Here is a 16291-nt window from a genome sequence, read left to right as displayed (position 1 = left end):
TGCCCATGTCACAAAAAGGTAACAAATAGTAAGCACTGAATGTCTTTGTTAAACAAATAATTCATGTAAGGTGGATGCACAAAAATACATATTGCAAGGGCCCTTCAGTTTACCCCAGAGAAAATAACAAGCATTTTCAATGAAATGGGTCTCGAGTTAGAGCTTTTAGCGTTGTAAATTCCTAACTGGACTTTTCTTGCCACATAAATTGAAAATGAAAAGTAAAACAGTTGACATAATCAAGTCAATTCAAAAGGAAAAAGAAGTTTGCTTGCAGTCAAACATATCAGCGAACGTACAATTATCCATGTAACTGGGTCGATGGCCAAAGCGGTAACAAAACTGCCCCAAGGAGGGACAAACCTAAAGCACTTACTAGTGATAAAGGATTTTTGAAAGGCAAGCCCATGAATGAGTGATAGTGATGGGCGTGGTTAAAATCCCACAGATAGATTACATGTCAGAGCGCTTGTGCTCGACCTAAAAATGGGCATATGTCATGTCAATAGCAATCTTCATCAAAATCTGGTAAATGGCATTGAGGATTACACAATTAGTAGTAATCTACCTTGGCAAACACAGGAACAATATTAGTTAGCAAGCACATAACCTGCCTAAGAGGCGAGGCACAAAACAGTATGTGGGGCAAGCATCAGCCTTGCAGTAGTAGAATATGAAAAAGGGACAAAGAACACGAGAAGAACGCTAACTACACAATACTAGCAGTAAGTAGCAATGCGAGTATTAGATATCAGAAGAGATGGAAACCTGAGGATTTTGAATCAAAGATATTATGTATTCCTTCAGGGCATTCAAGTTGAAACATGTTGCACCCTTCTGTCCAGATTAAGAAAAATAACCTCCCCGCCCCCTTTACGCTCTCATTATTATGTGATCTAAACTCACTACAGGACACATCAGGCTAAATTATGCTTTTTTACACTATACTGCTTATGGAAAAAAAACGCCAACAGTGTGGATAAAAGTTAGCCTCTTGGTACTGTCTGTAACAAATAAACTGGTACATCCAAACAAGTTACCGCTATCGACATCTTTTGTGCAGATGTGCCACGTATATCACAATGCAACTCTGCTGCCTGTCACACATTTTGATACTAAAATTCTAACTCTACTACGCAAAAACTTGTCATCAGGTACTCAACAATGCACTACATCAATAAGGTTCCCTAAATCTAGGCAACGTTGCATGCTTTGTCAGTACATCAGCAAATGCAGCCAAGTCGTTTATATGCTAAGGTCACTGACATTTTCAAATGTGTCACAAACAAACAGATGCAGTACAATTTAAATACATAATGTAAAATCATAATCAAGTATTGGGGGGCTGTAGCCTAAAAGAGATACTAAATAAGCATCTACTTCGAATGCTTTTGTTTTTCATTACACAGGACATAGAAGATAATAAGTTTGCGGACAGCCAGTACACGATCATCAAGCATGGTGTGATTTTGTTTAATAATAAAAAAATACAAAAAGAAGAAGGTTAACTGTGTTCTAACATAAAGCATTTATAACGAAGTTAGCTGCAACAGTCACAAATTGTAAGACCAGCCACATTCAACATGAACCAATACAACTGTTACCGTGTTATGGAACTATCTGCACCCTCACTAGAATTGGTACAATGCCAGTGTTTGGGGTACAAGCCTACTTTTTGCATAAGGACCCAACCTCAAAGCAATGTCAAAGTGAGAGACAACATGTAGGTATATAAGTATATACATGTGCAATGAAACATATAATGAACAGCAATATGTTTGAAAGATGACTACTAAAAAATAGAAGACTGTAAGACAGTGAGATTTACCTTAGATGCAATTCTGGATTCCTTACTGCATGATGTTCTAGTCCATCTAGACAGTTTAGATATGATTCCTTTGTTGGGAGCTTAGATAGCACACATCCTGTTAGCTGTTAAATATAAATGTAAATAACCATACATTATTCATGCACGGCAGTTTGTAGAGGTGATAAAGGGGCCATTTAGTGAATGATGCCACAAAGGCTTTACTTCCGAAACCAGAAAGCAGCAAGCAAATGTACATTTCAACATTCTTATTGTTGATGATGTCAGACTGAGTAAGAAGACAAAAGTTTTCTTTCCATTGGATGACCCATTTGAAGAATGAGATTTGGGAAGTTGTGATATACGAATTTAAAATGAATTTGATTAGATATGATCTACCTTTAAACATCCTTGGAATTCAAAAATGGCAGTCTTTCCATTATACATAATTTGTCACTTTTTCCCCTTACATCAGTGGTCAGAGCAGATTTATTAAAAGAGTACCAAAACACTTAAAGAACCAAGCAAGGGGACATCTAGGTTTACCTGACATAAGCAGTTCAAAAAGAGGTTAAATCAACTAATACTTTAATTTGACCACATGAGAGCATTCAGCAAGTTCAATAGACGGTTAGTTGGTAGTTTAAATGCTGGTCATTATAATTATGCAAAAACGCTACTAATTTTACAGCATTTAATAAGGAACGGCCTAGAAGGTAATGTCGAGATTAGAATAGATTTCGGATGCAAAAACTCAACCTCCTTAACTAATTTCATGGTAAGAATCAAGATTATCCCAAGTTTGTCTGGGGTGCGAGGTTTAAACTAGTAACGAAAGCAACCTCCATCACTGCTGAACCTTTCTAAGTTCCTAAATTTCACTGCGGTAAGAGGTGGGTGTGTGCATCAGAAAACATGGAAATGAGGAAAAAAAAAAAAAAAAAAAAATGCACGTATTTTCCTTAAATTTCAGAACTGGAGATGACCAGCTCGGCAGCCACCAGGACCTAGTCTTCCACAATCCTACTTTCACCCAGACTGCCCAGCACCACACTGCCATGTGTAGCTGCTGCACTTATGCAAGACCTAGGCAGGATAAGATGATGCAGAACTTCAGACTGCCACCATTGGCAACTGATGAAAGTACAGCACTTTGTTGCTGGTTAGAGCTGGTGATGGTGCTGCTGGTCTCTCAGATTGTATGGCCTGGAAGGACAGCCATGTTATTGGTAAGATCAGATAAATAAATACGAGATAATTTGTCAGTGTTATTACTTTCAGAGCAACTTACACCTCATCTGATGTAATTCATCTTGTCAGAAAGACTGAATCTACTCGACCTGTTATGCGTTTGACCATAAACTTTTCTCAAATTATGTGATCGCAGGCAAACATTTTATTCCACCTAGTCACTTTTTCTTTATTATCACTTACGAGAGCACGTAAATATGTGAGTTCAGCATGTCTGCTATTAAAAAAACCTATTTGATTTAATAGACTAAACTTGTCCCCATCTATAATAAAAAAATCTAGTTTACATATAGGGCACACAATACCCCTGACATGCCTCATTAGTACCACTGTCATGAAAGCAAGGGTAGAAGTGTTTCCCAGTTCATATTTAAAAACTTGCTTTTAATAAATACATTACTAAAGCATAATGTGGTCGCGCACAGCCATTTACAGGTATGCATTTTCCAATGAAATGATCACAAACTTTCCACTGACATGCAGTATTACTGACAGAGCTATTACATATGAACAATAATGTGTGGAAATCGGCTTTCAGCAAATATTTATCATTTGCACACTACCAAGTATTCTGGTTTGTTTTCATCCTCTTAATTTTTTTGCTTCAAGTTCACTTAAGAATTACAAAGAGTGCTCTTATCGACTACTGAACTGTATTTTGAAATATCTTTACAGTTAATTCATAAGCTTTTTAAATGCTGTGTCCAGCACAATTGTAGGGCAATTCACTTTACAAAATCCTCTAACTTTGCAGTCAGAGAAAGAAAAGTAAACACCATTCTCAGTATAAAATAAGAAGGAATTTGTTAAAAAGGGATAAACTGACATTTTACCTCCGTCTTTGAAAACACAGCACATGTGACAAGACAATAACAAGATTTTAAGGCACCTTTATTGCTCATTCACTTTCTGAAAAAAAGAAAAAAGAAAAAAAAAAAAAAAACACCCCCCCACACACACCACCTCCAGGTCTCAAACCAGACCAAGCCAGTAGGCTCTAAAAACAGCTCGTTCCGATAAAATCTGACTTGCCATAGGGAGTGCAAGTAGATTTCTCCAATCCTGCCTAACCTTTGAAGCCAGGTTCACCAACTAAGTGGAGGGAACCAGGTAGTATGAGAGGCTCCATCGAGGGTGAGATGCCATAAGTGATTGCCATGCTACACTAGGCCCCACATGTCCTACAATTAAGCATATGCAACATTATTCTGACTGTAAGATAGGGATTTCTGCCTTTTATGAACTAGTGGTCATTTTAGAATAGAGCTTAATTAATTTTCAGACCCATAAATCTATACCCGAGGTGCAGCTATTGCATCGATTTGAACTAGTTTTCAGTTTGTCTATTGTAAGGTATGTTTATAAATATAAACTTGGAGATGTTACTAATAATATATTAAAAGTATCTTACAGTGGATTTCAGATTTTTACTACATTGAATCTAAAGCTTTACAGCGAGATTTTGTCCTTCACCATTTACTAAACATTGACTACACTTTAGTGACAAGAGGGAGATTAACTGCCCAGCTCTTGTCTAGCATTTGATGAAGCATCAGGGGGAGCCCTTCCTTTGGGCAATACCACTGATAGTTGAGGAGAAAAATAATATATATATATTCCTTGTAAGGTTTACTGTTTTTGTAAGTATTGCACCGTAGCTGCAGCTCACAGTATCTCCTCAAACTTTAAGGAAAAAAAAAACATGCAAGCTATTTTTTCAAAATATGTGTCAGAACTATTGACGATTGTATCGAGCTCTGTTATTGGGTGGGGGCATATGAAATTATTTAGCATGACACTGGTAAATTTACTGGGAGCACTTGGCAACATTACAATTAACCTTCAAACTGGAATTCTGGTGTGAATAAGATTTTGAAGGAGTTTGTGTTCGACAGCCTGCAAGGAACTCTTATGAATTACTTGATTGAGCTCAAAACTATGAGACTGTAGGGGATAAATAAAATATATATATATATATATATATATATATATATATATACATACATACACACACACACATTTCCTATACTTAGGAAGAGACTCTTAATTACTGAATTAAACTAATTTGATGCGGTCTGTTAAGACTTAAGATCAATACCTTGAATTTCTAACATTTTAAAACAAAGAGAATTTAAACTTGCTTGGTGCATTTAAAAAGAGCAGTTTTTAACAACAAGAAAAACAAAAACTCCGAACTGAGTGGTATCAAGCTTGAATGCCATTGATCTGACGTGAGGGCTGGCCTTAAACGATCGTGATGGCTCCATTTGACACACTGTCTTATTGAAAGCAGGCATTTTAAAATACTAGAGCCTCCTGATGGTCCGGCCACTGAACATGGGATTTTAACATAATTTATGGGCAGGGCCAAGAGCCACAAGCCTTTATCATCTCGCGCGTTTTACACAGTAGCACTGGCCATTTTAAATGGCCTGTGTGAATCATTTCACATTAATTTTTGAAACTTTTTTTTTTTCCCCTTCCAGCAGCAAGAGACTCCTGTTAAAGGCAAATAAGGCATTGGGCGTTGAGCTGGGAAATGCCTGCCAGTGGGGGACAAAAAAAATGAAGACCACACGATTGCACAGTGGACGAGTCCCTTCAGGTAGCATAACTGCACATTGAGATAAAACAGCTTCCTTGGAAAAGAGACAGATGCACACCACCATGACACAGTATAAATGCAGTAACCACTAACCGGGTAACTGTTCGAGAGCACATCGCGGCTTCAGAAACAGCATGCACTCACAGAATGAAAGAATAACATTTGAGGCTTAATAATAGTTAACCAATTGGTCAAATTCTAAACGTATAGCCACAAGTTTATCGGTAAACAGCGAAACTACATTTTATGTGGGCAATCACTTTCATACACAGACATTTCCAGGTCGGGCAAGTAAGGGACAGTGCCTAATAGTAATGCTGGAGTACAAATACCACAAAAATTAATATGTGCACGGCAGATTAGTGAAACTGGGTTTACCGGCTGACTCGAGAGAGACCTGGAATGAAAGAAACACAAACGAAAACACAGTTTTCACAATGGTGGCAAAATACCCCTTCACTGCCAATGCGATAGGCTACGGCAGAACCACGAGAGTGGGTGGGTGCAGTGCACCGAGCAGCTTAAGCCCAACTCAGTAGCAGATCGGGGAAGCAGGCCCCACTCACAGGGAAGGGTAAGGGTAAGAGCGGGTTGGGCGAGGGGGGGGGACAAGCCCATCCCCGCGGGACTGTGTAATCCCTCTCTGCAAATTAGTCACTCACCTTTCTCGTAGCAGGGCTCAAAGTCGATGGAGGTTCAAGACAGCGGTAGCGCGAACAAGGGAGGGATACCCAGGACTGCGCCCTACGTACACACCGTTCACCCTACAACGGTGGCACAGGAGGAGGCCTAGTCCCGAGCGGGAGCGGCGGTATTCCAGAGCAGCAGGAGGGAGGGTGGGGCGGAGGTGACGCGTCCCCGACGCAAGTACAGACCGGGTGGCTCCCGACGGCGTCTACACCAGTGAGGTCCAGATTACGGCCACAATGATCCTGCGTTGGGGGAAGGTCTACACAGCGCCAGTACAGTGGCAGAGGGTCACTGAATATTCAGTGTGGGAAGCGGAACTTTTCCCATAGTGAAGGCTCGGCATCTCTGTCATCTTCTCTCCAGAGTACCCCCGCCGACTGACACATGGACTCGTGGTATCCGAACTCTGTCCTAAAGCGCTACTGCTGCCAGGGGCATTATAGTCAGTGAACTAGTGCCAAGCGTTTTAACAGCCAATCCCAAGCCACGGTACAGTCTCTGAGGCCTCGAAGCCAATGAACAAGCAGTAAGAGTTCCCCAGCCGAGTCAACGTCACCGCTCACTCCCTATGCTTAAAAGACTGCAGTGCTACTTCGCCTATTATTATTATAATATTAAGGTAGTGGTTCTTAACCTGTTGATTTGTGATGACCCCCCCTCTTAATCATCATTGGAATCTGGGGACACCACTAAATCATTATTGGAATCATTATTGGAAGGGGGAACCTCAGTCTGAGCATTTTCGATGCTTTGAACCATAAACCAATACTTACAAATTCAGAAGCAAGCATGCATCAAATACACAAATGATAACATATTTTATGTTACTCATAAACAAAATACGAAAATTAAGTTTCAATGGGAAGATTGTAACTTTTCTAAATTTAATTGAGGCCGCTTTAAATGATCAGGAGCGCTGGCAGTGTGTCTGCAAATACCAGGCATACATGGGGCCCTCGTGGCCCAGGAGAAAGAAGACACACAGACATGGGTAGATTAGTTGTCGGTTCCGGCGCAGGTAGTCTGTTATGACTGCGCCTGCCCATCCTGATGTTTGTGATGCCTGGGCCACTTGTCCGCGGGTCCAGACCAACACACCCCAGTGCAGGTAACAACATTATACTACCCCTCACTTATGTTCCATAGTCCCCATGCACTAGTACCAGTTGCTTTAGAGGTACGACATAACATCCCCCCTTTATTCTGAAAACAAATGAAAACACCGCATATATGACCATAACAACAGATACTTAATATAATGACCAAAATATCAGGAATGCATTACCTGGTGAGACAGTATACATAGTAAACATGGATTACCTGGAGTCGCAGAGCATAACATCACACCACATGCTCTCGGAACCAGGTCGAGGGTACCAAGTTGCTGCAGAGTTCATACCTGGTGTGAGTATTCCGACTCACCAGTTTGTCTGGTTGCAGGAGTTCTGTTCCACACGCTGGGGCTCCAGGGTAACTGGCCTCACCGGGCCCCCTACTCACTGGCTCGAGGAGCATAGAAAGTCTCCTCTCGGTTATGAGAGCATACTCGGGATCACCCAGTTCACTGTCCACGACTTCAGGTCTTCGGTCCAGGATAGTCTGGGGATGAGACTGCTTGAACCAGGATATGTTTAGGGTCACTTCTTCTCCGCAATGCACTGTCACTTTTGTGCCATTGAGAGAGCGTAGTTTAAATACTACATATACTAAAAGTGAAATGCTGCTTGATGCCGCATAGAAAACGACAATAATTAGTGTTTTGCTTAAACACGCATTTGAATTACGACTATAATGTGTGAGATTACCAAAATACGTGAACTAACAATAATGAGTAAAAATGTTCATGTTATGGTTTATATTAACATTTACGATATTGAATTTGTATTAAAAATCTCATAGGCCTTAAGTTAGCGTGAGTTGTAGATTTAGCTGCCTAGCTCTCATATTACAGCATTTTTCTCTGTTTTTCAGTGTGCTGACTCGCAAAGGGCCATGACCCTGCATTTGTTCCTTTCCTTCATTTCATGTATCAACTTAGATTCTGTTCTCACTCGCATGCTCGTTGTTTAGTATGAGTTATGTACAAAAGTTGAAACAAAAGTAGATTAATGTAATGTACAAGGACGTTTAAACATGGACAAAGGAAACTCATGACCCGAGAAGACATGCCAAATGGTGAAGCAAAATCCGGATGTACCACCTCCGAAGGCGTCAATTATGAAGACCAATCAAAATGTTATGGATTATCATGGGGTGACAATTGGGATTACCTAATGCTTAATTTGATAGGTTAAAGATAGTGGGGTATAGTAAATGTCCAATAGAATTTTGGGGGAAGGTATCACGAAAAAGGGATAAAAACCCATGTCACAGAAGGGTCGTTAGAACTAGGTAGGGAATGCTGCTGATTTTATCCAGAAACTCTGTCACTTTGTCTGGTGACTTGAGACTTAATAAACCATCCTCACCCATAGACTGCCCCTTACACTTCTCCTCCTTACGAGGGAAGTGTCTCTTGTCCTTTAGACAAAGTTAGACTGATGGCGATTTGACTGATGTCCTGAAGACGAAGACTGATCCTGTGTGCTGACCTAATTCTTGGAGGGTAATTATGACAATGCGATATGTAATTTGTCTGTTTGCTTTTCCTTTCTAGGTACCAACTGCTCATTTTTGAATAGAGGCCATAGTTAGATGTTTTCTAAATTGATGTTCTAAATTATTTTGCATGAAGCCCCAACATGCTGATGCTAATTAGTGGTTAGGACAGATAATCACTCTGACTGACGCAAATAGACAGAGGCTGACGTTGCGCTATGCTGAACTGAGACATTCATGATATTCTTTGTATTCTGATCTATGTTAACGCCGTGCTATGTTTTTATGTTTGTGATTCTTGCACTAATTAAATCATATCACAGTTGCCATATTGTGACTATGCTCTTATGCTTCTTGGTTGTGAGATTGACACTTTTGCTAGTAGATTGTAATCAATAGGGAATAAAACTCATAAAATTCTATCAAGAGGTGTGGTTACTCATGGCTGAAAGGTCATGGTTGCGTCGACAATTTGATTAATGTCTTTAACCAAAGTAAAGTACATTGTGGTGGTGAATATTGATGACATCATTGATATATTGCTTGACATATTGATCAGTTATCTCGTCCTACGGTTTCTCACCACTGGGTCACAAGATTCATTGGCCTAAAACGAGTCCTAATGTGTATAAATTAACATAAAGGGACGCGTTAACAGTTCTTGTAGCAGAGCGACGGTTTTGGCCCTTGGGGGCCCTAGGACGGAGAATCATTGTTTAATTTGTTTTTCTATGATAATGCAAATTGGAGGTATGATGGGTTTCTAAGTTCACCATGACTTTCCCGGGATCTCGGAGCCTGCCTAAGTGAGTTGGGGATGTTCTCAGTGCCATAATGTGTGTGGTTTAGGGTATTGCGCTTGTTTAGCTTATGCCTTATTGCAGATGATTGTGAGATTTGTGTGTATTTAGGCCAAGTAAATGTTGTTTTAAGAGGAGTGGGTGTACTCCGCAGTATGAGAGTAGGGAAGTCGGCGTACTTCACATGAGTGTGGCGCTTGGTGCTAAAAAAAATTATCCACGTGGTTGGTTGTTTATGTACGGACCTGTCGTGGTCTAAGACTCCGGAGTATGTAGACAAGTGTAGGAGACACTTGGGTTTATGTTGTAATCTGTGCGGTTTAATAGGTCAATCCGGCGTGGTTGACAAGTCAGGTTTGAGTTAAAACGTATGTGTGAAACCTTCGATGGAGATTTGGCAAATTCTAAAGTGCACTAGGACGAGCCATTGACAAATCGAGAATAGAATTTGTGGGCCGAATTCTACTTGCGTATGCGGGAACTGACAAGGAGAAAGTAGCGGCCGAGGCTTCAAGTGAAATCTCTGTAAAGTTCTAAAGCAAATGTGTTACCCTTCCTGTAGTAAACCGGCAGATTTGTGTTGTGTTTAAGGTGCCTGCAATAATTTGCATTAGTTTGTATGAATTCAGTGAGGAGCGGACGAGCCGCAAGACTTTGTCAGCTGCAGTGTGTGTGAGTGTGACGTCAGTGGTGCCGCGCTGAGATAGGTCAGTTGTCGAGAGGGGTCGCGCACGGATTGGCTGCCGTCCGTGAGAGGCAATAGGTTGAGAAAGGTGGGTGAAGAGTGTCCTGGGAACTAAGGGCCATATGTAGGAACACATTTTCCCATAGACACAAAATGGGTAAAACCCTTTGCTACATCTGGCCCTAAGTCACTTCCGAATAAAATACAAACAAGAGAAAATCGCAAAATGAATTTTGTCAAGGCATTTAAGAGCGCTCTGAAAGGAGACGCATATATTATAGCGACTGAGGGGGAAACTACACCACATGAGGGTACTCCAGCTTATATAGTCATGGAAGAGAAAGGTGTCGCGCCATGTTTATGGATGAAACAGTGGCACAAATTGACAGAGAAGGAGGGATGTTTAGCATTCCCAGAATATGGAACATTCAATACGAAGGTGCTAGAAAATTTGAGTTGGATATTAAGTACCCAGAAACAACTTCCAAGGCCAGCACAGTATGAGGCTTTAGCAGTTTGGGAACTAATGGCTCTTAAACAGAGGCAAGAAAAGTTTCAAAGAAGGCTGAGAAGGGCAGAAAAATCATGCGCAGAGGCTAGATGGGATGACGAGAGTAAGATGTGGAGAAGGGGAATAGTCGATGGAATAAAACTGTTCCCAGCAATAACACAGGGAGAAGAAACACAGGGAAAGAAAGCCTCCTGTAAGACAGATAAAGACTCAGGCAAATCTAAAGAGAATAAAAGACCTTGGGAAGAGGAAGATGATTCTGACGATGAGGAATTTATGGATAGATTACTACATGATCGCCACCACCTTATGCGGTGAGCAATAGTGCTCCAAGCACTAGCATGGATCCTGGGAACCAGACGCAGGAAAAGGGAGTTGCTGATACGGTACAGACTAGTGGTACGGCTTTGATACAGAATGGTGTCAGTGTACCCACTGCACCAGACATACCGACACAGTTGCAACCTCCACCGCAGATACAGAGAACCTACCCAGACGTTCCAGTACTTGAGACTACTACAAATCTGATAGTGCCGCCAGACCCGATATACACAAAATCAAAGTTAGTACAGATTGAGTCAACTCCGAAATTACTGTCCCAACCGCAACCACAGCTGATACCAGGGTACAACCCTGTAGCTGGTCCACCATTAGTGCCTGTTTCGGGTACCTTGGAACAGACCTATGGAGTTACTGCTCCACGAAGTCTGGGACCGGGTCAGACACCTGCTGCCATATCATTGCCAATTACTGTCGGTCCACCGGTGCCATTGTATGCGCAGGGCAAAACTGGTGTAAGTGATCAGGGAGTGATGACCCAAGACGTGATAAGAGGAGGGTCTATGGGAACCCCCCAGATAATGGCCCCAGGAGAACAAACGGTTGAACAGCCGAGGTCTTTAATGGACCTTAGTCCAGTGGGAGCACCCATCGAAGCAATGCGTCAAGCAGGATTAGGAGTTTTAACTCCACAGACAACGAGTACAAACGCCTCGCATTCACCAATGATACATGCAGGGAACATCTCATTGCAGGGTTTCACAGTCCAACAGCTAAATGAATGGTTAGAAAAGACTTATACTTCACAAAAGGCTGCAGTGGTTACAGTCGAGCCAGAAAAAGAAAAGCAAGACGAATACCTGAACTTTGTAACACTAGGGGCAGAAGCTGCTGAGTTAGTGGAAGGTACAATGGGAGTAAACAGATTGGAATCATACACGGAAGCAGAATTAAGATTCTTATGCCCTAAGATTACCAAGGAGGTAGGCAAGGTGCATCAGAGATTAGCGAACCTGGAAGATAAATACAATATTGATATCGGAAATACTAAACATCTGAAAAGAAGTTACAGATTGGATTTTGACTCCAAAGATTTTGAGTACATGAGGTCTGCGGGAATGAAGGCACATTTGAAAGAATTGTTGCAAAGTGCGCAAATCTGGGGTGCACTGGAGAAATGGGAAGGCAGGTGGGCAAAGAAAAGAGACAAGGAAAAGAGTGACAGTCCAGGGTTTAATCAAGCCAAGGCCTCACCGACCTGGAATCAGTAAAAATATTACCTATGAGAGAAACAGCTGGTGGTGTCTTGGTCCATGTACCGTGGTCCAGAGGAGACATCCTATCTTTTACTAACGATTATCCCAGATTGAGAGAAAAACCGATTGAGTGGTATCAGCAAACAGATAGGTTTGTGAAACTTGCGAAGTGTCCCTGGGAAGACTTGAATACCTTGTTTGAGATCATTGTTCCGCCTGATTTGTGGCTTGAGTGCAAGAGAGGGGTAGATTGGCCAACGAAGGAACCGGCAAGGGATAAGGTGACCAGGGGACCCTCTGAAGAGGTGATGAAGTATTATCATAAGGTGATTGCGTTTTTGAAGCAAAAGGTGTCGCCGAAGGTGACTGATTGGCAAAAAATCGACCGGACCTCTCAAGAGGTTAAGGAATCAATACATGCTTACTATGAGAGATTGCTAAAGGCATTCAAACACTATAGTGGTACTAAGACAATTGAACCGAAGGACATGAATCATCTTGTGTTTAGGTTCGTCGAAGGACTGAAACCAGAGATTAGCCAGATGATTAAGAATCATTTGATTTGTTGCAAGCGAAGCCGATTGATGAAGTGTTGCAGTATGCGAAATACTGTAGTGATGAGATTGAGCTAAAGCAGAAAAAGCTGAAAGAGAAAGTGATGGTGATGCAGATAAGGGCTGCACAGGCAGGAATACAGGGAAATGGAGTTCAACAGATGATACAGCAACAACCGCAAATGAATGGTGTGTTTCAGACACAGCCGAGAGGTCGAGGTCGAGGGTTTGTGAATCACAGTCCAGACTTGAATACTGTTGTGGTTCAAAATGATGTACAAGGAGCGAAAAAGATGTCACCATGTCACACGTGCGGGGGCGTGGGGCACTGGAAACGGGAGTGCCCCAATCTGGTGCAGGATGGTGTTGTTCAGCAAAGTGCCAATGTCGGTACATTACAAAATGTACGGGGCCCGAAAATGAGGCACCAAAACCCGAACTTTCAGAACAATCTAGTACAAATGCAAGGGGTACAGCCCATGCAACAGGTACAAATGCCGCGTTTTCAGTCAGTGCAAATGCAACCAGTGCAACAGTAGATTCCTATGGTACCTAGACAGCAAATGCAATTACCAATGGCTCCGATGGGACAGCAACAGGTGATGGTTCCTCAACAGGTCACAGGTCAGGTAACAAGTCAAAATAATACAGTACAACAATTCCCGTTATGAGGTGAAAACGGAATGAATGAAGAGTGGTCAGATGATAGCTCAGACAGTGAAGAATGCAGGCTTGCAGCATCCTTAGAGGTGGATCAGAGGGGCCCATATGTGGAAGGAAAGATGATGGGTTACAAGGTCTCGTTCCTGGTGGACACGGGAGCCACACGCTCTAGAGTCCGAAGTGCAGAGGTTCCAAAATTGCCCCTTTCAGGGCGTACCATAAGAGTGGTTGGAGTAGCAAACCAATATTTGACAAATCCGATTACAGATCCAGTGCAGGTTGAGATCGGCAACTTTCAGGGGCTACATAGGTTTGTAGTCTGTGATTCAAGTCCGGTATCCCTACTGGGAAGAGACTTACTGTGCAAGACAAAATGCTCGATTACCTGTTCCAATGACGGAATCGAAGTGTAAACAAATAGTGATGATGAGGGAGATGAAGGACAGTTTTCAGAAGAAGACACAGGAACAGCTAATGAAGATTATCCTTTGATTACTCTGTTCCCGATGCTTACCTTAATTGATTTACCTGTCGAGTTACAAGGGACAGTGACAGAGAAAGTATGGGACCTGACCGGAAAGGAAGTAGGACTAATAAAAGGGGTAGAACCAGATAAGGTCCAGATAAAGCCAAATGCGGTGTTCCCCCAGGTGCCACAATATCATATGACACAAGACGTTCTCATCGAAGTGTCGCAAATAATTGCAGATTTTCTCAGGCAGGGAGTCCTGAAAGAAGTTTTGAGCAGCCCATGTAACTCTCCCATAATGGGTTTAAAGAAGCCCTGTGGGAAAGTTCGAATTGTACAGGATTTGAGAAAAATAAATGAAATTGTGGTAAAGTGTTGCCCTGTGGTGCCCAATCCAGAAGTAATAATGTTCCAGGTTCCCTGTGATGCTGAATGGTTTACTGTCATAGATCTTTCACAGGCCTTCTTTTCGATACCTCTTCATGAGAATAGGCAATTTTTGTTCAGTTTCAAATTCCTGGATAAGGTGTACAGTTGGTGCAGAATTCCTCAAGGGTTTTCTGAGTCACCGTCCATCTTCAATCAGATATTGAAAAAGGATTTGGAATCCCTGGTGCTGCCTTTTATTTCGACTCTTGTGCAGTACATTGACGATTTGCTGATTGCATCCAAAACTAGGGACAGTTGTAAATACGATACCATTGCATTACTGAATCATCTGGGAAAAAATGGGCATAAGGTGTCACCCAGGAAACTACAATACTGTCAGAAAGAGGTGAAATACTTAGGGCATTTGATCGAAAAAGGTTCCAGGAGAATATCAAAGGAAATAATAACAGCCATCTTACAAATGAACCCCCCAATGACAAAAAGAGATGTCAGGATGTTTTTGGGAATGGTGGGCTACTGCCGCCAGTGGATACCCAACTTCTCGATCATTTCAAAACCTTTGATAAAATTGACAGGCAAAGAGATCAAACATGAGCCATACACCATAACCTTGTCTAAGGAAGAACTTGAGTCATTAATGGAGTTAAGAGAATGCATGTGCAAGGCACCAGCGTTAGGAATGCCTGACTATACTAACCTTTTCTGTTGTTCTTTCATGAACGTGATGCTTGTTCTTTGTCTGTCTTAACACAGGTCCATGGAGATGCAAATCGCCCTGTAGCATATTTTTCAGCTACCTTGGACCCTGTCGCAGCAGCCTTACCGTGTTGTTTGCGCGCAGTTGCAGCAGTTGGTCAGAGCCTTCCACAGTGTGAAGGCATAGTCATGGGATATCCCCTAACAGTAATGGTTCCGCATTCAGTTGAAATTTTGTTGACTCAAACTAAAACTCAGCACATGACAACTGCTCGTCTCACTAGGTATGAGATAATCATATTGGGGTCGCCAAATGTTTCTCTCAAGCGGTGCACTGTATTGAACCCGGCAACTTTACTTCCTGTTGAAAATACTGAAATCAAAAATGAGAAAGAATTTGAACATGACTGTCTTGAGGTAACTGAGCTATGTACCAAACCTCCCCCAGACATTCAGGACACACAGTTGAAAGAAAATGACTGTATCATGTTTGTCGATGGGTCCTGTCTAAGAGATTCTGCTGGAACACTGAGAGCTGGCTATGCGGTATGTACCATAGCTGGTATCGTTGAAGCCTCCTGGCTCGAGAGAGTGTTTTCCGCTCAAGTGGCAGAATTAATCGCCCTTACTAAGGCATGCCACGCAGCTGTGAACTTGAGAGTCACTATCTATACTGATAGCAGATACAGATTCGGAATCGTACATGATTTTGGCCAACTTTGGTCACAGAGAGGTTTCATGACCTCTTCTGGTTCGCCTGTGAAAAATGGTGAACAAATAAAGCATTTGTTACATGCAATTCTGTTACCTCTTGAAATTGCCGTGGTAAAATGCAGTGCTCATATTAGATCACAAGACTTTGGCCCTCATTCTGACCCTGGCGGTCGGTGATAAAGCGGCGGCCAAGCCACCAACAGGCCGGCGGTCTAAAATATGCAATTCTGACCCTGGCGGGAACCGCCAACACAGCCCGCCAACTTAACACTCCGACCGCCACAGCGGTACAAACAAACAGCGCGGCGGTTCCAGCCAACAGC

The 16291-nt window shown here is 42.1% G+C and overlaps 1 protein-coding gene across 1 annotated transcript in view; it reads right to left on the bottom strand.

The window, feature by feature from the left end:
• SOCS5 (suppressor of cytokine signaling 5) overlaps positions 1 to 6812 on the bottom strand; it is a 43594-nt gene extending 36782 nt beyond the window's left edge. Inside the window, exons 1-2 of the mRNA XM_069234024.1 lie at positions 6326 to 6812; positions 1829 to 1932 (exon numbers count right to left, since the gene is read on the bottom strand). The gene's annotated coding sequence lies outside the window, so the exon portion shown is untranslated. The remainder of the gene's footprint in view (positions 1 to 1828; positions 1933 to 6325) is intronic.
• Between the last annotated feature and the right edge of the window lie 9479 nt (positions 6813 to 16291).

This window comes from Pleurodeles waltl, chromosome 5, assembly GCF_031143425.1.
Source record: "Pleurodeles waltl isolate 20211129_DDA chromosome 5, aPleWal1.hap1.20221129, whole genome shotgun sequence".
Taxonomy (NCBI): domain Eukaryota; kingdom Metazoa; phylum Chordata; class Amphibia; order Caudata; family Salamandridae; genus Pleurodeles; species Pleurodeles waltl.
This window is presented reverse-complemented; position numbering and strand designations above follow the sequence as displayed.